The sequence below is a fragment of the Centrocercus urophasianus genome, unplaced genomic scaffold, assembly GCF_019232065.1.
Source record: "Centrocercus urophasianus isolate 14NV4802_14NV808 unplaced genomic scaffold, USGS_Curo_1.0 seq_10, whole genome shotgun sequence".
NCBI classification, from domain to species: Eukaryota; Metazoa; Chordata; class Aves; order Galliformes; family Phasianidae; genus Centrocercus; species Centrocercus urophasianus.
In genome coordinates, this window is record NW_024884142.1 from 65,108,891 (window position 1) to 65,131,541 (window position 22,651).

At 36.4% G+C, this 22,651-nt stretch overlaps 1 protein-coding gene across 3 annotated transcripts in view; it reads right to left on the reverse strand.

Moving 5' to 3' along the window:
* SIPA1L2 (signal induced proliferation associated 1 like 2) overlaps positions 1-22,651 on the reverse strand; it is a 138,902-nt gene that overhangs the window by 90,904 nt on the left and 25,347 nt on the right. For all 3 annotated transcript variants that reach the window (XM_042811139.1, XM_042811135.1, XM_042811126.1), the window contains exon 2: positions 15,545-15,617. The gene's annotated coding sequence lies outside the window, so the exon portion shown is untranslated. The remainder of the gene's footprint in view (positions 1-15,544; positions 15,618-22,651) is intronic.

Below are 22,651 nucleotides of genomic sequence, written 5' to 3' on the forward strand. Positions count from 1 at the left end.
CATTTAAACTGGATAATCCCCCAAAGGCAGGGAATGTTTCTTGGTCCTGATCCAACAGGACCCTCATATGCCAGCCCTATTGTACAGGATGCTAAACACTATGATAATCCTGTTGGTAAAAAACAAATGTACTAAATCATTTTCAGAGGCAAAGCTTAGGAAGAAAGACAGGACTTGTACACCACATTTTGATCATTCAGACACAAGGGAAAGGACTACTACCTTGCAGTGAGCAATCTTTTGCATAATGCAAACAGAAAGTCACTAGTTGCTGAATAACCTGCTGCATGACAATTTTACGTGTTGGGATAATGCTCCAAGGAAAATTCTGCATCTGTAAACTGACTAGCTGGTGATTACAGAGGAAAATATTCCTATTATAATCAAGACATGTATTACATGTGATACATTTCAAAGCAAACTTGTTACTCTCAGGTTGCTCACAAACACTACTAAATACAGGAGTTAAAAGTTCACAATTGTTGTAAAACACTGGCAGAAAAAAAAGAAAAAGCAAATCACCATTTAAGAAATAATGGACATATATTCCATTATTCTGAAACAATTAAAGAAAAATACATTCTACCTATTTCCAGAGTTAATCATAATGTCCTAAAGTATCAATTTTTCTTATTGTTCTAGCTCAGTGCAATAAGTAGTATCAGAATTCCGTTAGAAAAACACTGAGCAGCAGCAGGCACAGGGAAAAATTAGAAAAAGACTGTTAAGAAATGTCCCGTCCAGTTTTATTCCAAAAGTAACAGTAAGAGAGCTTTCACACTCAACATACAACAAATTTCTGCAGACAAAATGATATGATAGAAAAATTACAAGTAGTTAGATAATATCACTATCTATAAATAGTGTAGTTAATAGTCTGAATGTTAAATCTTCAGGAATACAGCATGAGTTCAAACAAAAAATACCTAAATGTTTTAAGACTTCTCATTGAACATATTAGCACTGTCATACACTTTCTGTAGAAAACACGTTCTAGGTTTCTCAGACCATTTATGGGATGTTCGTAAAACTATTTTCACATACTGCTTATAATTGCTTTCTATGATTCTGAATCAAATAATGAATACTGGATCTGGAGACCCTTGGTGTGTCTGAAGAAAGGGCTTTTAATGAGAAGTTTATAAGAAAGAAATGTTACATTTTGACTGGAATTTCACATTTGGGAGTAGAAATTTGGTAGTAGGTTCAGAGGCTGTATTTCATTTGAATAAAGAGTCAAGCACTGAGAAAAAAGTAAATTGTTCAGTAAGGAGAATAGATTGCAAGCTTTGAGTTTCACAAGTCAATGTGCCCCAACAGTTCATAAAAGGCATTTCCATTTTTCATAAGTGTACTACAGTGAAACCCAAAATCAGGATGGATTGTCCACTCAGTAAAAAGACATACCAACAAAAAAACAAAATTATTAAATAGTTACAGAATTGTAGGGGTTGGAAGGGACCTCCAGAGATCCCTGAAGTTGCCTACTCCATAAAATAGGTTTCTAATTCTGACAGAGTACTCAGAAGAACTCTGGAAATGTATGAATCCACTGTTTCAGTGTCAGAAAACAATGCAATACCTTGAGTAAGAGGAAAAAAATTCCTAATCAATTCCAAAAAAACGTTTTCTATTTTGCCAAATTATCATCAGTGAGAGCGTGAGCGTGATTTTTTTTTTTTAATGGAAACTTGGCTCTTTATTGACTGGTACAGACTGTGAGGTGGCATAAACTGAAATACTACTGGCCAATTTCATGCACCTTTCCAATTGACCCGGGCTCCGTAATTTCAGATATCAACAAGTACCTTCTCATGTACTCTGAAGTAATATTGCACATCACCACATATCAAGAGCTTTTAAATAAGTTCTTACTGAGAACATACACTTTCATTTCTTCTGTCCTTTCAATTTAATCAAAGAACAAGTTAAATACGGAAAGAAAGGATGTTGAAATCTATGGTGATTGGAATACACTTAATTCATACAATCTTAGAAAGTAAAAACAATTTTGATTTTAATCCTACAATGTAAATGTGGAAAGCAGATTGCATAATATTAACAAAATATTTTAGATTACTCTTAGTTACCAAACAACTTGGCAACTTTAACAGTCACAGATCTCTTTCAATGAAGGAAACCTTTTCACATACACTAAAATGCAAACAGAAGAACAGTAACAGAAATGAGAGAGTTGCTAGCAGAATATTGCCCTTCATTTCCCAGCAGTCCACTCAAATTCAGTACAACTTAAGAACAATAAAAAGTCAATGCCATTTGTACAGTGATCATTTGATATCTTATCTGGAATCAAATTGCTCTCAAACTGAAAAATAAAGTTATTGATGAAACTTAAGATTACAACTGAAACCAATTTTAGTAAAATGAAAGTTTTAAGTAAACAATGTCTTACATCCCACCCCATCCTACCTATCTTCTTGCTCCTTTAAAAAACAAAAGCAATTTAGCTATCTTTTATCTGTCTCTGGCATTGCTCTACAGTTTTGCCTTTAGTTTGTTAGGGAAAAGTATGTGACAAAGAATTACCATGAATTGTCCTGCTGCAAAAATTTACTATATATATTTTCATTTTAAATAGGAACAAAAGTGTTTTCGAAACTACAGTTTGGAAACATATTTCAGAAATTCTGAGCCAGATGAGAAAGGACCTCACCCTCCTAGCTCTTCTAAACAGAAGACTTCTCCTACAGTAGACATATTTTTCTGACAGAGTCACTATGACCAAAATTAAGGAATGAAGAGTCAATTTTATATTCCTTCCTGCTTGAGAGACTTTAAAGGGAACGTTTATAAGCCTGTCTTGATTCTTAGTGTGAGGACAATGGAGTAAACTAGCCTTTAAAAGGTACAGTCTTAAAAATATGTTCTTAACAATACAGAAATCTTACTACTTTGCCCTCCACGCTCTCAACTCCCAAACTTATCTCTTTCTCTGGATTCTGTAAAAAATCTCTTATGAGATTAAATGATGATAGTTTCAGGCATTCGTAACTCTGCTGTTATGTCCCTAAATTTGTTGGATAAAGATGACTTTAGGATACTTTTTGAAGACACTTTAAGATGAGTTACCAAAATATTTCAGTAATTAGCAAATTGTGTAGCTTAGTGACCTTATGAACAAGTCATATGACGAGGGGGAAAATAAACACCCATATTCAACAGTTTCAGTAACTTACCTTTACATATCTATCTAAATAGATTAATATTAACTGAATACTGAATACTACTGGAAGATACGAACAATACAAATGTGATTCACTATCAGGCATACGGAATATGAATTAAATTCCATGCTTATCTGGAATGGTTCACATTTATAGGTTCTTTTTTTTGCTTTTAAAATTCAGATTACATAATTCCTCATCCAATAATTCAGACACTGAATTTTACATTTGTTTTACCAAGTTCTGCTCATTATGTAAATGAAAGTGTTAAAATAGGAGGGTATAATTAACTGATCCAAACCGTTCGTGCACAAATGTAGCTATGAACTTAAAGCACTGCAAAAAAAATCTGCTTTTGAATTTTATTATTGGCCTCAATTTAGCACAAAGTTTCTGTTCAGCCAACAGACTTTCATTCATAGAGAATGCACATTTCTGGAACTGCATTTTTACTTGGTATCAGTGCATATTTCTCTCTTCCACAACACATCTACATTGAAGAAATGACAGAATTATTGCAAAAATCAAGAGTTTTGAAAAGAAATAATCACTTTTGCTAAGCTTCTGACTCTTAGAAAGCTCATATAAGATTATTATACAAACTACATTTCTGAAACATCCTGATGAGATTGAATTTCTTTTCCTTCTCAATTCAGATTTACTATCTTTATCAGTAAAATGAACAATAGATCCCTCCACTCTTCCCAAATTTAGAACATTATCACATTCTATTTTCTTTGTAACCTAGAGAAATGTCCATCCCTAAAGTGAATTGCCTCTGCATTTGTCAACGAATTATAAATTGCTTATAAAAGGCTTTGGATATTAGCATCACCATTATGTATAGCACTGATAAAAGTATCTTGACCTAGGGTAGATTATGAAGTGAGTGATTTTAACAGATTTTCTACAGACTACGCTCAGCTGATTTTTCCTCGTTTTTAAACAAATAAATGCTCATATGCATTTTAAAAAAATTACAAAACAATTAAATAAGCACAAACACATCCATGCAATAAGGTAACAAAAATTTCTACAGGCTTGAAGATCAGTTTGATAGAACCAATAAGATTAGCCATAGCAAAAAGTAGTAGATCAATTTATTAGACTTTGCAGAAAACTAAGATCTATCATCACATTTCTCAGGTAAAACAGTGACCTTTCCCCGTTTCCCTAGTACAAACCCCTGACCTCTCCCCCATCCCACTTCAGATGAAGGTGAACCTTTTCAAATGGACTTGAATAAACTAGTCTACAACCAATTGCACATAAGAGATGAGACAGTTTTATGCAGAAAAGTTAAAGTAGAATTTTAGAAGAGAATAGTTCTTTTCCTGTTGTGTAATGTATAGGAATGTAATTTCCTTTCAGATCCCTACTAGCAGTTAAAATTATGGCTGTCACAGGGCCATGCATTTTGCCAGACATACCTGTCAAATCACCTGGAAATAAAGTAAAGAATCCAATTAATTCCTTTACAGCTACTTAAGAAACTACAGTAAGTAATTTTAAAAACACATCAGTAATTTAATGTCTTAAGGCACAGTGAGAACTGATTTTGTAAGAAGAGCAATTAAAAGATACAAAAAAAGCCATAAAACCCAAACTAACTGCAAGCCACTCTCATGCAGCAGTTCTTTTAATATTAAGGATCATATAATCATAGAATCATACAGGTTGGAAGGGACTTCAGGAGATTGCTTAGTCCATCCCTCATGCTAAAGCACGTTCCCTATAATAGGTTGAGCAGGAAAGTGTCCAGGCAGGATTTAAACATCTCCAGAGAAGACTTCACAGCCCTCCTGGGCAGCCTGCTTCAGTGCTCTAGCACCCTTACAGTAAAGAAGTTATCCTGTATGTTTGTGTAGGACTTCCTCTCTTCCACTTTTCACCAGCTGCCCCTTGTCCTGTCACTGGGTACCACAAAAAAAAAAAGCCCCATTCATTTGACATTAGATATTTATAAGCATTGATAAGATCAGCTCTCAGCCTTCTCTCTCCTCATATGGAAATGCTCCAGGCATTTTATCATCTTTCTGACCCTCCACTGGGCTCTCTCTAGATCCCTACATTTTTTGAACTGAGGAGCCCAGAACTGGACTCCAGATGTGACTTTGCCAGAACAGAGCGGAAGGGGAGGATTACTCCATCAGCATGCTGGCCATGATCTTTTTAATGCACTTCTGGATCCCATTGGTCTTCTTGGCCATGGGGGAACACTGCTGGCTCACGGCCATCCTGTTTTTCACCAGAACCCCTAGATCCTTCTCTGCAGAGCTCTCCAGCAGGTAAGCCCCTAACCTGTACTGACGCACGTGGCTATTCCTCCCCAGGTGCAAGATTCTGCACTTCCCTTGTTGAACCTCATCACGTCCCTCTCTGCCAAACTCTACAATCTGTCCAGGTCTCACTGAATGCCAGCACAGCTTTCTGGTGCATCAGCTACACCTCCCAGCTCAGCATCATCAACAGACTCCTAAAGGTGAACTCTATCCCTTTGACCTGGTCACTGATGAAGATGTTGAACAAGACCACAGTCAGTGCTCAGACAGTGTATAGCTCAAATTAGTATTGTTGAGTCTTAATTGTTAGGATTATAAAGATGAAGATTATTAAATTAATATTAAAATGAATCCAAATTAACCTATTTTTTTTATTAAGCAGGCACCAGAGCAACAAGTTCATTACAGCATTTGGAACTAACCTTAAAAAGTGCACTTGCACAAAAAAGAGAATGCAATTTAGAGATAAATAGTTAATTGTTCCTACACACACAATGACCCAATATTAGTTTGCATGGTGCACTGAATTCCATCTCATTCTGATATGCACATAGAAAGTCGGACAATACTACAATGGTAGCATATTGTGCTTAAGCTAAACAAGGCTGGTATTGTTTCCACTGAGCTCTACAGATCCTCAGTGACATTTGTAAAGAGACTGATGAAAGAATACACATTAGCATAAAAATTCTGAGTCAACTGGAAAAAAAGCAGCTTTATGGAAAACTGTAGAACTGAGGTATAAATACAGAAATGATTATCCAGAGAAGCTACAAAGTACAATGCACTGAACATTTTCCTATCCTACTCTGAAATACCATGCAAACAGGTTGACTTGTACAGTCATTCATTTAACCTACAAGGAACCAAATTTAAATTTGGGGTTTTCTTTCTGGTTGTTTCTGTAGGGACTTTGTTTCACACTTTAGAAAGCAATTTTGCTTTATACATATAATAAGGGGGGAAAAAAGAGAGTAAGGTTTATCCAATATTCAGTTCTCACTCTAAGTTACATCAGTAACTATGTATTCCCACTGTGTTGAAATATCATTAATATTCCAGTAACAAATAAGTTCTCACTTCTCTATTTGAAACAGAGAAGGAAATTAAACATTTACTGCAAAATGTCTACAAGGCTGAACCTCAGCAATCAACATTCTAGTGAAATACCATAACTACCAAGCAATCCTCTGAAGAGGAAAAGCAAAAATGTTTGACAGATCTCCAGTTCATCCTCACCAAATACATGATCACTTTGAAAATTAAATATTAATGTAATAGGAAAAAAAAAATAATTCCCAGTTCAAGCTATCTTCCACATTTAATTATAGACACAACAACAAAAGTAGATACTGAGTCTGAATAGTCAACATGTATGCCATACTATTTTGGAAATCTATACTTCTAGAGAAGGAACAAATAACATTTAAGACTATATATATGATCAACAGAAAGATTCTTTAAATATGAATAAGAATCAAAATCTACTTTGCGAGAATGGAAGACCTTATTTGTAATTTTACTACTTTCTGTAACTTAAACATAAATGGAGAAATATCTGTTGCCATTGTGCTTAGCTCTTCTCCTACATAGTATGCAAGAAAACATGCAATAAAATTATTCTAGTAACATCTTCACGGAGTAGTACACCCAACATAGTTGGACAGTTGCTGTGATAAATACCTGACAAAATGTAACTTTAAAAAAGGGCAGAGAATTAATATGCTAATATGCAAATTAAAATAATGAAGGTAGATGACTACATGATAATCACCGTAGTCATCAGTGACCGAAAGGAGACATTAAGCATATTCTAGCCATATCAGACACTTAGATGTAAAAGCAACAAAAACATAAATAAAACTGATTTTTTAAAACAAAAATCTATCAGATAGAAACTCAAGTACATACGTATGAAAAGTCAAGGTATAGAATTGGGAGAAGTGGGGAAGACGTGTTAACAGTAAGAATTGCTAGAGAAAATATTTTTTAAAAGGATTGGACAAATTAAGCAGTACCAAATCATTGCTGACTAAAATTAAAATTTCCTTAGTAGCATTTCTCTCAGTCTCTACATCTGTGCAATATCCAAAGCCACTCAGTTTCTAGGCCTCCTTCTATGGAGACTGAGCAAGACTGGATTGCTCAGTCCCTCAGGGTATGAAGTATATGAACACACGCATATAATACATAGCATATATAAGTTTATGTAGCAGTATGGCCAGGAAGGTTGCACATGTTAGCTGATGTCAGTTCTTTCCTCTTTTGCAACCACATGGACTACACACAAGCAACCTTGTAGTTTTACTAAGGAGCGAAAAAAAAAAAAAAGTAAAAGAAAAAAAGCTGGTTGGGAAAGGGAAAAGGAAGTAATGCACAAGTGAGCAAAACTCAGAAACAAAGATGGAAGAGTTGAAGAGCTATGAGCATGTAGCAGATAAGGGACATGCAACAGAATGCATTTCCCAAAAGAAAACACACCAGTTCTTTATCCTCCATCCATTTCGTTTGCAGACAGCACTGAGGTTAATGAGAGAACAATTTTTCCAGCAAAATAAAAGGTTCAGTTAAGATTTATTCATACATCACTAAAGTAGATTTAAAAAACAAACCAATCCACATGTAAAATACATAAACAGATTAAAGCACTCACTTCAAGTAGATATTCACAAAGAAGGGAGGCAAGATAGGAAGCCTTCACAGATGAAATTCCACTTTTTTCCCCGAGTATTCTAAAATATGCTATTTCTGATCACACTTTACAAAAATATCTAAACCTTGTGTGACCATAAACAAAGCATCTCCTGTCTCTCCAGAATTTTTATTGTGTTTCTACAAGATCTTCCTAAAATAAAGTTCTAAACTACTTGAACTCAAAGGCACTGGATGTTGGCTTTAAAAAAAAAAAAGAGAAGTTAAGAAACTATTTATCCGTCAAAAGTTGTCAGCCATGCTCTGCATCACTGAAACATCAAGATACAATATTCACTTTTTATTTTTCACCCCAGAGGTACAGCCGCAGTTATAGCGCCCCTGAGCCTTACACAGTCTGTAGACCTGCAGCTGTTACACAGGCAACTGTGACAATGTTCCTGTATGTCATGAATGTGCCTGTTTCAAAATGTGCTTTAATTCAGTTCTACTAAATCAAAAAAGCCAAGTTTGCAATGATGAAATAATTATTTCAGTATACAGTTCTAGAAACAAAGTTTACAGCTCTTCACAGAATCCTCTACTCTGCTTCAGTGTGTGGTTTAGCTATTTTAAGTTCCCGGGTGAGCTTAATAACAAATACAAGGGCAACAGGAATAGAAACATAGGGCTTAAAGACAAAATTATCTTTATATTTCATAAAGCAGACTTGCCAGCTACAGTGTAACTTCAGTATGCCAGTTTTTATATTTCACATTTATATTTTTATAGTCCTAACAAAGAAAAAAAGAAAGCTTAATTTAAGCTTAGCTGTTAAGTTTTTAACTAGATCACTTCACTACCTCCATACAGAATGACAATCCCAACAACTCACTATAGTGGTACAAGTTTCCTTTCTTCTTAGCCAAACCACTGCACTTTAGTAACTTAGAATCTATCAAGGTTACACATGCTACACTTTTTCCTTCAAGAAAAACAAAGTAATTCATTTATCTTTATTGTGTTTCAAAGCACATCAAAGGCAAAAATAAAAGAACCAAGTTCACTTCGCTAAACCTAAAAATACCATTAAATGCTGGCTGCCCTGAAAACTGAGTTAGCTGCAAAGCATACAGCTGTCATTTAATGCTCACACTTCCTCTTCCTCTATATAAAACCACCAACTGCCAAATGTAATATAATAATTAGCATATGTAAAGCAAAAGGCCTGAAATATGACATCAAGTTATTTGCTCCCTAGAAGATAGGTTCTGAATTAAACCTGAAGATGCATCTGACCTTCAAATTTTTAGAAGTCTTGACAAGAGCAAAACAGGAAATATATACGCATGTTTACAAGTGCATTCTAAATTTTAAAATGAGCAAGAAACATTCTCTTCTTGGGAAAAAAAAAAAAAAAAAAAAAGGAATCAGAGTCAAAAAAATCAAAATTGCATTCCTTGCACCTAATTTCTAAACATGTTACAGGCAGAACACTCATCGTTGAGTGGTAAGTAAATATCTGTGAATGGTACTTTGAAGCCAACTAAAGAATTAAGGAATGTAGAAATAGTGTATCTAATCTGTCAGCCTCCTGAGCATAATTAGCTGTTATCATCATTAACAAGAATGAAGATCACTTGTCTTTTGGAGGTTGTAGAAAAACAACAACAAGCAGCATGCCACATACAGAATCAGTTCAACTCCTCATTTCTTCTAAGGAAGCAGTTAGTATAGATGTTTAACAAAAAGTATATGAAATGGAAACGTTTTCCTGTCCCTCTTATAAATAACCACTTCAAAAAAATGTTTAAAAAAATTTAGTTTATATTTTTAGGAAAATTTTGTTGCTACAGCAGACTTCGATCCTCAGCATTTGCTGGCATGTAGCCCTGCCCCTCCCAGTGTTGTCCAACATTTGCTTTCACATATGATAACAAAGAAATCTCAAGAAATTTATGAAGAAAATTGTCCTTTCTTTCCTCCTCCTTTCTCCCTGAACTGTGATTTTTAGCCATTCATATCACTTCCTCCATTTGCAGCATGAACAAAACCAAATTGTGTACAAGCTGACAGCAGATGAAGTAGAGCATCAGGGGAACTTTTGTAGCACTCCCTCCCCCACTCACCTTGGCTGATATATGTGACAGATTACACAGTGCATTCAAAATGAGGAATCTGACAAGCAAATCTAGTTACCAGGCTAAATGGCATTAAAAGGCAAGACAAAATTGCAAGTCTAGCACGTAAAAAATATGAAGTATTGTCCAGAGCAAACCAATGACTTCCTACAGGACTAAGAAAGAAAAAAATACTTGTGAGATTCCTATTTTTGAAACTTGATACTTCCTCACCTCCTCTACCCTCCCTGACCCCATCTCTCCTCACTCCAGTCTTCACAAACAGGGTTCAGGGCATGCCAGGTTAATAAGCAGACCAAGTCAGCCTGCAAAGAAATTTTAAGTTGTCTGCATTTTTTAGATAGAGAGTGGGTGCGATACGGTAACTAAGAGAAGACCAAGTATGACGAGAGGCCAATCTGTATCACATCATTGGTATTTTAAGATGAAAGATAAGGACTAGAACTTATTCCAAACAAATATTAAGACACCCTGCAGGCAGGGTAAAAATATTATAGCACAGTCAGTTTCACAAGATCAAAATTAATCTTTGTTCTTTCCACTTAGATCCTGAAAAATACTTCCAAAAGCTCTATTTTTTTTTTCCCCTAGGAGGGAAGAAAAAACAACAACAAAACACCAAACACTGAGCTGAGCCTAAGAAAGGTATCTTTTCTTTTACTATTCTATCACCTAAACTTCCTAATCAGGGGAAAAGTGGCTTAAGCATCACCCCTGCTTATCCATAGCTTGACTATGAAAGAAAGAATTGCAAGCAACTTTGTGTCCCAGGCAATCATGGAATGTATCAGTATGTTTTAACTTTTTTCTGCCTGAAAAATACAGTGTTTCCCCTTTTCTTATAAACTGTCAGAGAATGACATAGAATCACTGAGGGAGTGGAATTGGAAGGGACTTCTTGCAGATTATCTAGGCCAACACCCGTACTCAAGGACAGTCAGCTACCGCAAGTTACTAAGGACCACAGGTCAGGGTGCAGTCATGTTTTAAATACCTTCAAGGATGGAGAACTTGGGGACTATCCTAACAGCCTGTTCCAGTACCTGAGAGCCTTCACAGTGCTCAAATGGAATTTCATGTATTTCAGTTTCCACCCACTCTCTCTGGTCCTGTCGCTTTGACTCTACCAAGGATTTCATTTCCCTTTCTTGATTTGCATCATCAGGTATTTGTATATGCTGATAAGAACATTCACCATGTGTGATAAGCACAACCATCTGGGGGTATCGTGCATTCTTCCCAGTTTTGTATCATCAACAAACATGCTAAGTACGCAATCAAACCAATCAACTGGATCACTAATTAGAATGTTAAACGGTACTGAAGCCAGCATTAATCTATAGTGTACATCATCAGCGACTGGCCTTTCGTAGGACTTTGTAGTGCTAATCACAACCTTCTGAGATGGCAGTTCAACCAGTTTACAGTCTTTCAGTCTCTCTTGCTGTCTGTTGTTCAGCCCGTACAGATTGCTTATGACAATACGACAAGAAACAAATTGGAAAGTCTTGCTGATAGCAAGGTAGACAACATCTACTGCTCCTCTTCTCATCCACCAAGCTATCCTTCTGTGATGAGATAGCTATCAGGTGAGCTAAGCATGACTTTCTCTTTTTAAATCCATGGCCATTATTCCCATTCATCTTCTTGCCCTTTATCTGAAATTACAGGATTACACATTCTTCCACTATCGCAGTGATCAAGACAATGCTAACCAGCCTGCACTTCTCCAGATCCTTCCTAGAGGGTGTGATCCATGCTTCCTTCCAATCCTCAGGAACTTTTCTAAATTGCCATGACATTTTGAGGAAAATTGGTGTGCCCTTACACTGCTATCAGCCATCAACTCAGAACTCGTGGATACATCCCATCAATGCCATGGATTTCTTGACATCCAGATTAAGCACTCATTACCATAATCCTCCTCTTTCAACAGTAAGTCTTTCTTATTCCAGGCTTAGCCTCCCTTCTTAAGGGTCTGGGATACCTGAAGGCCGGGCTTATCAGTGAAAACAGAGGTGAAGAAGGTACTGATAATCTTAGTTTCTTCTGTGGCCTTTGTTATTCCCAGACCATTGTAATCACCCAATTCAATTAATCAGCCTAGCTTTTCTTTCACTACTTATGCACTTACAGTAGTCTTTTTGTTTTTGTTGTTCTTTACATCCCTCACCATCTTCATAATCATAGATGGTGTTTGGCTCTCCCTGAACCTTTTTCAAATTCTCATTTCTCACATTACTCATTCTGTTACATACTTCATTTCACCAATCTTCTCAGAGAAGTCTTCCCTTCAAAAACACGTAATTATTTTTAACCTATCTTTTCACACTGCACAGTGCTGGTAACGACTGAAAATAGGCTCATAGCATATGTTTCTGACCAATTTTTTAGTTGATATACAAGCATATTTGCATTAATTTTTCATTACTTCAAATATTTCTTTAGACTTTTTGCAAGAGCCAGAAACAAAGGACTTCAATTAATTTATCATAATCCTTCACTTTGTATGAAAGAAAAATATACATTCTAATTTATTTCAGTATAAGGAATTGTATAAAGTAAGAGATCAAGATAGCTTACATTCTCATATTTTTGTTTTTTTTCTCCTTCTCATCTTTTCCTAAGAACTTTCTTTCAATTCTTTGTATTTGGCTACAAGGGTGTAGTAGGTTTCTTCTTAGATCAATTTAGTTTGCACTAGTGTTACATCAGCCCTTTGCTCACAGAAAATAAATTTATGGAGGGCTGTAAGACAAGTCCATATTAATTGCTCTCAATTGTTAAAAATAGCCTCCTTTTCCCCTTCCCTTCTAAAAGTTATCACTCTTTAGCAATTGATCTTAGATCTTCTTTCCTTAAATCCAACCTGCTCTTTCCTTTTTCCTTATGTCTTCTACAAAACAGACAGCACAAAACAAATTAAAACAGGAGATCTTATTATTAACTTGCACATTAATCCAGCCTAATTCGTAACTTTATTGAACCTCACCAAAATCATATTGTATGTCTTAAGTGATCAGTTAGTGCTTCTTACAATTATTTCTTATTTAGAGTTTCACAGAATCCTAAATCCTAGAAGGGTTGAAATCAAATGGGACCTATCTAGAAAAAGAAAGAAGAAAGAAGTTGCTTCTGTTTATCTTATTTTCCCACCCCAATATAAGAATATTTTGAAAAGAAACATTCAAAGTAAGAACAGAAGTTTCTGACTGGCTTCAGTAATTATCTTTTACTTAGGAAGTATGGAAGAGAATAGTAGTGGAACACTAATTTACTGCAGAAGTACAGCACTTGAATATACAGGAAATAAAAGAGATTTGAAGGAACGTAGTGTCAGGAGTCATTTAATATAATTTGCTTATAATTATATAGAACATGATTTGTTTACATAAAATTAACCTAATAGTACAAAACCCACCATTTGAATTTTACCATTAATTAGAAAAAAAAAGCTAGAATAGACTAATATCTCAGAGTATCTACTTACTTTCCCAAGTCTAAATATATACATTTATTTTGTGCTTTGCACTACAGAGATACAATAAAGTGACTAATACTAAAGAAATCACAGAAGCTGTCTTAGAAGCAGAGTCATTACCAAAGATTCTTTTTCTACTTTTGATACAGTTTGATTGCACATTCATCTTATCCTCCTAATATTATTCAGTTAGAAAGAAGGGAGGTAGAAAGGACTCATCTCTTCCCTGTTCCACCAAATTTGTCCATTACACTGAAAGAAGAAACAGGAGTACATGACCTTTCCCTCCAGTACCCACTAACAGGTTAACTTCAGTGCTAATGCAAATGTGCAAAAATTGTGAGATCTTCCCTTAAATCAAGCTCTTCACAACTTTATTTTCTCCTACAGAAGATGTAGAATTGTAAAAATCTTTAATTATATCACAGTACACCTTAATTCTGTAAATGATTATTACCTTCAACTTTGTATTTCTCATACACATTTGATATATGCTCTATGTTAGACTGGCCAGTAATTGAATGAATCGTAAGACACATTGTGGCTTTGTACTATTTTATTTCCTCTCCACAAGAGACATCACCTACAACTACTTTACCCTCCATTACTTCTCTTTATCTGTAATATGAGAAACTTATATTGCTATTTTCCATATATTTCGCATTTATCACTGCATTTACTTCAAGTTAATTTTCTTCATCTGAACTTATTCAACTCCCACACAATTATACCTAATATATCTTCCACTATTTGCCATTGCCAATACTACAATATTCCATTCTTCAAAACAAAAACAGTTGTAGCACATATTTACCAATGTCTGACAGTGACCAGATTGCTAGAGCCAATCACTGAAAAAAAGTATTGATATGGCAGATTCCTCTTTATGTTACAGCATCTTGGGGAATCCATAGGATAACAGTACACAGTATGAATTTGATCAAATTGATAAAATTTGTATTAAAATATTCCTCAAATGACTGTATATTGTTGATAGAACCCTATTTCATAAAAAAAACAAAAGCAGTTTTTATTCAGAAGCGTGCATTCACACACGTTGTCAGGTAAATCACTCAAACTCTAAACAAGTTATTCATCTCTTCACTATGATGTAAGGAGCGTACCTTTGTTAGATGACAGTCTGACTGTACTGAGCAAACATGAAGTGTTTCTAAAGCTCACCTACTTGCTAAAGCTACAAGCAATCCAGTTCGACTAGATCAAGGAGCTTGCAGAATTAGGAGCTTAGAAAGACGACTGCACCTCCTAATTCCTGTCATAGAACACATCAAGGTAATTTTTGGCAACTGTAGGCTCAGAACTTTCTACAAACAGTTTAATTCGCCCTTAAAAAGACACTAGCATAACATACTAGAAGAGTGCCACATGGCTGGTCATATCAGCTTTCTTCCAGAGGAAGGCCAGGCTAAGAGTTTTCGAATGACCAAAATTTAAAATTAAATATATATTTATATATGTATCTGCGTTTATCCTATGCATTAACGAACGAAAGAATCCTTCTGTGTAACATCTGTACGATAACTTTAGCCTCAGTGCCAGTACCATGTGCTCCAATATTAATGAGAAGCAACCTGACAAGTTACAGATTTTTGAAAAAAGACTGAACTTCACTTGTATGCTGAGCTTCATGAGCAATTCCCTTCAGACCATCTAGAAGCATTTTAACAAATCTGTAAGAAATACAGGTTTTGACATGTCAAACATCAAGACAGACAAAAACACAGATGCCAGTTTATTTAAAAGGTGGGCCATAAAACAGATACACCAAAAATATATTTGTCATGAGTTAAAAATCTTGCTTACCTTTGGTTAGAAAGCTTCTCAAAGGATGTCTACTCGAGTCACTTCTTCTCTAACTTAAATAATATGGAGATACCTGCAAGTGAAGTGAGACAGGTTCAGGTTGCTTGTTGTTTTATTTGTTCATTTGTTTCTTAGACGAAGGCATCCACTTACAATATTTAGGCATAAGTAAAAAAAAAAAAAAAGCCTACCACAATAACTTCAGAAGAACATTAGTATGAGAATCTAATAGCATATGGAAATACAATACAAATAAACCCTAATGGCTTAAAAATTCAGCATAGTGCAACACATATCATGTTTATGTGGTGCAACAGAGAATTTAAAGATGTTATTTGTTCAAGCTCCGGGCAATAAATTGGGAAAAAAAGCTATGCTGGGGAGGAATGTGGGGAGAAGGCATAATAAACAACTAGCTGCAGAACTATCAGCTTGTTTCCTTATGGCTCTGCTTCAATGGTCATGATAAAAGGTGCACAGTAGAAGTGTATTTTTTGCAGCAAGTAGCTCAGTAATATTTTCAATTACAAGTCAGAAAAATTCATTATGTTTCATAAAATATTTCGAAGGAAGATTGTAGTCAGTTCTTTCCACAAAGTTTAAAAAACATTCTGCTACAACTTATGGAATGAATTCCAGCTAACAGAGCATCAAACACTCTAAACTTCACATTTTACAGGCAAAAAAGAAAGCCCTTAAAACATTAACAAAAATGTCTAAACTAACAACTAACAACTCTAGCTCAAACATACAGAAATACTGCTAATTCAGAAAGAAGTAAAATATACTTAAAACTATTATTATTAAGTAAAATATACTTAAAACTATTATTATTATAGAGAATCCTGAACCTCTAGGTGAAGGTGTGGGGAGTGGATTCCATTCCACGGTAATAGTGGAACAAGTCTGAGAGTTCCACATGCAATTGAATTTATACAAGTCTATGGGGCTGTATGATATCCTTCTAGGGTTCTGAGAGAGATGGCTGATGTGGTTACCGAGCTACTCTCCACCATATTTGAAAAATCATGGCTGTCTGGTGAAGTCCCCAGTGACAGGAAAAAGGAAAACTCCCATTTTGAAGAACAAGAGAAAGGATGACCCAGGAACTACAGGCCAGTGAGCCTCACTTCTGTGCCTGAGAAGATGATGGAGCAGATCCTCCTAGAAACTATGTTAAGATACATATGAGACCAAGAGGTGATCTGAGACAGGCAGCACAGCTTCACCAAGAGCAGATCATGCCTGACCAATCTGGTGGCCTTGTATGATAGAGTGACAACTTCACTAGACAGGGGAAGGGGGACAGATGTCATCTACCTGGGCTTCTGCAATACCTTTGATATGGTCCCTCACATCCCTCCTTCTCTCTAAATTGAGGAGTTACGGATTTGAAGGATGAACTCTTCAATGGATTAAGAATTGACTGGCTGGATGCAGCCAGAGTTGTGATCAATGGTTCTGTGTCTGGGTGGAGGCTGATCACAAGTTGGATCCCTCAAAGGTTGGTCTCGAGACAAGTGCTCATCAACATTTTCATCAGTGACATAGACAATGAAATTGACTGCACCCTCAGCAAGTTTGCAGATGCCAAGCTGAGCAGTGCAGTCAATACAGTGGAAGGAAGGGAAGCCATCCAGAGGGACCTGGACAGGCTGGAGAAGAAGGCCCTTGAGAACCTGATAAGATCCAACAAGGCCAAATGCAAGGTGCTGCACTTGGGTGTGTAAATACCACAAATGGTATTTACATAAAATGGGGGAAGATCTCCCTGAGAGTAGCTCCACAGAGAAGAACTTGGGGGTCCTGGTAAATGAGAAGTTGGACATGAGCCAGCAGTGCGCTCGCAGCCCAGAAGACCAGCTGTGTTCTGGGCTGCATTAAAGCAGGAGTGGCCAGCAAGGAGAGGGAGGTGACTGTCCCCCTCTACTCAGCTCTTGGGAGGCCCCATCTAGAGTACTGTGTCCAGGCCTGGAATCCCCAGCAGAAGAAAGACAGCTCTCGGAATGGGCCCAGAGGAGGGCCACTAAGATGATTAGAAGGCTGGAGCACCTCTCCTATGAAGAAAGGTTGAGGGAATTGAGTTTGATTAGCTTGGAGAAGAGAAGGCTCCAAGGAGACCTCATTGTGGCCTTCCAGTACTTGAAGAGAAGATATAAACAGGAGGGGGTACGACTGTTTAATGGTGATAGGACATGGGGGAATGGTTTTAAAATGAGACAGGGGATGTTCAGGTTAGATACTAGGAGTAAGTCTTTCCACACAGAGGGTGGTGATGCACTGTAACAGGTTGCCCAAGGATGCTGTGGATGCCCCATCCCTGAAGGTGATCAGGCTGGATGTGGCTCTGAGAAGTCTGGTCTAGTGGTTGGCAACCCTGCACAGAGCAGAGGGGGAGGAGGGGTTGAAATTAGATTATCATTGTGGTCCTTTTCAACCAATGCCATTCTCTGATTGTATTTCAGATAGGTCTCTTAAATCAACATATAGAGATATCGTATATAAAATCACTATCTACCATTATGGTTAACTAGCTACATATGTTATCTGTGTTAACACAGTTTCAAAGGGAATTTATTTTACCATAATCTCAGATAGTAAAATCGAGCTTGGAAAAACACAATGCTACATTCATTTTGAAAGAAAGGAAAACACAGCAGGAAGCTATGCTATTTCCTCTACTAAACAACCACCATAAGGATAAAAACAACTCTAGAAAGTATTTTACAGAATATGAAAATGAAAATGCACAAAAATACAGAAAATGAAAAAGCACAAAAAGTTCCAAGATTTTAAGTCAACTACAAGTCTAAATATTATGGTCCTTTCCAATTCTAAGGGTTCTATGTTAGATAAAAATAAAAAATTTAAAAACACCCTGTCACAAGTGATTCTGATCACCTATTTATGAGTGTAGAATGTAGAATCCACTGGTCCATAAAGTAAAGTAACTTCAGAGAATTACATGGTTCTTTCAAGAGATAGACAAATTGGAAAACACTAGCCTTTGTCCACATATTGGTATTTTTTTAATCCAGAGTTTGAAAACAGTGCACTGCACTGGGAAAAGAAATTAAGAACTGAGAAGAAAAATAAATTGGCATATGTAAGAAGAATTAATGGCTTTACCAGCATTCTAAGAGTTTTCTTCATAGTATCTTGTCCTACATGCGTGAAGATATGTAATTTAAAAATTATTCAAAACACAAGTTGCTTTAAATTCATTTAAGGTAACAAACTGCATATCAGAAACAAGGAGAAACCATGCTTATTTTCTTCAATATACCATAAAACTTGATTATAATATTAGACTTCAGAAGAATCCTGTAAGAAAATTATTATATGCCTGGACATTCATTCACTATTCCCAGAGTACAACCCAGATTGCTTTTTTTCCTCCACGAAGTAATACATGTATCTGCAGGTCTTTCAGTCCTCTCTTTCTGTTTTTCTAAGTGCCCCCTGGAATCAAAAACCAGGACTTTGCTTCTACAGCAAATGTCACTGAGGAAGCCAACTTGGCCAATGACAAGGCAAAGAAATGCTCATTTAAGATACCTAAAATGTGAGTTTAAGAAGGCCAATCATCATAATTCCCATTTGGCAAAAGGTCAGGCATTCAAACTGTTGCCTGCCATATACTGCACACCATTTCCAAAGGTTGGAAATACACTTATCTTGATCTCAAATTCCTGTAACCACAACTAGTTGGTACAATACAGAAAACAAGCAGGAAAAAAAAAAAAGGCTGGAATACAAAGCATATAATGCTGGACATTAAATCACTGTGAATTCTTCCTTCTCAAACCTGATGTGAAAACAATCTGCCCCTGAACCTTTGGTGTTATTTACGCCCAATCTTTTAATATTTTCTCTTCCTATTTTCCTATCACAGGAAAAGCAGAGCATTAGTATCAGACATCTAATTATTTTCTGGCGAGTTTTCTTCCTCTGAAAAATGAAAGACGTATTGTCTAGTATGAAAAGGATTGTCCAGAAAGGATGGCCTAGATGGACAGCATCCAGGTCAGAAAAGCCTAGTTCTAAAGTTGGCTTCCAAGTGCCCTGAACACTGTACAGATGGTCACTACATGGATGAGCTCCATAGCAAGACACCCAGAACAGCTTACTGCACATTCACTATGATCTATATAGCAAGTCTGAAGTTGGAAATCTTGGACACACTTGACTACAGTAGAAGAATTATAGATAAAATAGAGGAAATATGCATACGATATAATTTGTCACTAACTGTTTATTTTTAACTATTTTGCCTGTTTCCTAGGCAAATCTGTTGCCTATCCTATCAGCTTATATACACCTGTCACACTGAAAGAAATGCCTCCTACTTATTACCATGGAAACTACAACATATACATAAAGTACAGTAACACTGTTTGACAGAGCAAATTCTCTGCTAAAAAAAAAAAAACAAAACAAAACACTTCTTCAACATAGTCACCACCATCAGCCAGCTCACACAGATGAGCTGAATCAAGATGCTCTTCATTTTCTGGTGTGATAGCTGTGCGTGGCCAACCAAAACATGGTTTGTTTTTCCCATGTCTGTCACCACTGCCGAAATGCACCACCAAACAACCACTGCACTGTGCTCACATCCACTCTTTGTTCTCCAGAAATCTTCAGCAAGATCAATAAATGTCAACAGGTCAGCAACTTTTCCTCACAGAGGAATTCAATGCCACACCTTTGCTTCATCCGCATTTCTATGTCAGATGCCAATTGGTCAGAATGTCCCTCAGCTGTTCTCTGTCAGACAACAATGAAAAAGAATGGAGTATCAGTGGGAAGGTTCAATCCCTGCTACCATAACATCAACATCTGTCTCTGACATCATAAAATAGGAGGCATTACTTTCAGAGCTGCTCTCATATAGACACAGAATCAGAATCACAGAATCGTAGAATGACATGGGTTGGAAGGGACAAAAAGAATCACCAAGCTTCAACCTCCCCGCTGCATGCAGGGCCTCCAACCTCCACACTTAATACTAGAGAAGGCTGCCCCAAGGCCCCATGCAACCTGGACACGAGGTCTCCATACAGTCAACAAATGTACAGTTGGAAGAGTAGCATGGTTAAGATGGTACTTTACAGGTTTTAGAGTTGGAAAGATTACCATGGTGGAAAAGAGACAATCAAAGAAGAAATGCTCACCTGTACTGAGGATCTAGGCTCACTAAAAGGAGGGATCTCCAGAAAGAGATCCTTCCCCAGTGGCAGTCAACCCTTACATGGGTCGAGGAGGAGTGAAGCCCGGCCCCACCACTTCCGGTCACACAGCTGAATTGCCTTCACCTGTGCTCCCAGGGCTGACCAGGTCCTTTCTCCAGGTGCTCAATCAGTGGTTCAGGCCACAACTCAACAGTTCCCATACACAATGAAACCAGATTATTCTGAAATGTTTGGAGATAATTAGAATGCCTAAAATTCCCAGTCCTTATCAGTTATAAAAGGTTCCTGCTGGTGCTAGAGAAGATGCATGAAAACCAAATAACTAGCCACAGAAATTAATTTCACAACATAAGAATAAAACAACATGATTCACATGAGAACTATTGTTAGTATATATCACAAGTCAAGTAAAATTTTGAAATGTACGTGAGGACTGCACATATTCTCAATCTAATTATGACATTTCTTTAGGAACGATGATGGTAATTCAGCAGTGGCTAATTTATAAATCCAAACTCCATAAACTCTTATCTTTTATTCTGATGCATAGCCTATATCTGATCAAGTTCTTAAAATGATCATATAGGATTTTCGACTAAACCAAAATGTCTCATGTTCTAACTCCTGCTTTGATTTCAGCAACTAAAGGGGTTATCTAGCACTTCTCAGGGTCAAGACTGAATTGATTACATGTGTTTTCCTGCTTGTTTCCCCTCAAAAAGCTAAACTCAATTTATCTCCATATAAATTCCAATATTCCAAACACAATAGGTTGATCTCTGTAAAGGCACTTTTCCTTCCTTTCATACAGAAAATATCCTGTAAACAGCCTATTCCCCACTCTTCAAGTGACTGCCTTTGTTTACAGGAAGGAAAGGCAACAGAAGCCTTGCCATGGAACAGCAAGAGCTGAAAAGTTCTGCTTCATTTCTTACTGTGCAGGTGTTTCAGACATGAAATCTATTGTAATTCTAATTCTTCATTTCAGAAAGAAAACATGCTGCTTCTTTTTGAAATACAGACCAAGAAACAGAAAACAAAAGAGTAAGGAAGTAGCAGCATGCCTCACTGTGGAACAAAATAAAAATATAAAATGAACAAGCCATAAGCAAGATCCACAAGGTGCTTTCTTTTCTTAGCTCTGGGTAATGAGACGCAGAAAGACAAGAGTCACCAAGATTTAGAAAGAGAAATGTAGTAAAAAACCATGGACCCAAATATACAACTAATAATCCCAATTAAGCATTCACTTGATTTGTTTTTCAGCTCTTCCAAATCTCCACCCTTACCATTCCTCTTTCCATGCAATACTTTTATAATACTATCAAATAAAATATTTATTCAATGCTTGGGAATGTACTTGCTGCACAAGCTAGTATCTATGCTTTAAAATTTGTAAAAAAATCTGGTTTGGGACACCACTTTTTCTTTTATGCTGACTTATTTACAAGGCTTTTCCTCTGAATACATAATTTTTCTTGATTTCATGCTGCCCAGCATGAAATAAGCAAAGTCAAAGATGGCCAGAATCTTGATTTGTACATTAAAAAATAAAAAACCAACACTCTCTTATTTTACAAGTTTCAAGAGTACAAATGCTGGTTGCAAGTTGCAAAGTATATTTACAACTCAAGCTGATACTCCTCATTTACAGAGTTTCTTCCCAAGCACAATCAAGTTTCAAAGAAGTCATGAGCAAAAGGAAAAATAACTCATGTTGGTTCAAGACAACTGATAACTCAGTTTGTACATGCTTGTGAGTTTCAGAAATACTTAAACCTATTATAGTAAGAGTTACATTCTAAGATCAGTAATTATTGCACATCAAAGCATGGAAAAACACAATTCAAAAAAACAGTCAAGCAGATGACTAATGTAGCAGTTTATCATTCCATTTGAAAAGAAATCTTGG